Genomic DNA, 328 nt, shown 5'->3' with positions numbered 1-328 from the left:
TTTGAGTAGAGTCCTTAGATTTGCTTGATTTAATGCCTGCAAACTTGGAGCGATATTGTTCGATTAATCTGTCTAGTTTATCCACTTCTTCTGGTTTCGAGGTTTTCCTTCTCTTTTGCTTTGAGTCTTTAACAGCTCCAAGCTTCCTTTTCCGGGGTTTTTCCATTGATTCTTCATCAGGTCTGCGCTTATGGGTCTCTGGGAGAGCTTGCTACAAAAGCCAGCAAAAAATAAAAAACTTTGGAAGACTTGCATGCATACCACTTAATTGCTATGCATTTATGTAACTAACATCTTTACACATATATCACCTTATCTATGCATGAAA

Source organism: Phalaenopsis equestris, unplaced genomic scaffold (assembly GCF_001263595.1).
Source record: "Phalaenopsis equestris unplaced genomic scaffold, ASM126359v1 Scaffold000064, whole genome shotgun sequence".
In the NCBI taxonomy this organism is placed as follows: Eukaryota; Viridiplantae; Streptophyta; class Magnoliopsida; order Asparagales; family Orchidaceae; genus Phalaenopsis; species Phalaenopsis equestris.
The sequence above is the reverse complement of the archived record's forward strand: the minus strand, read 5'-3'. Positions refer to the sequence as shown.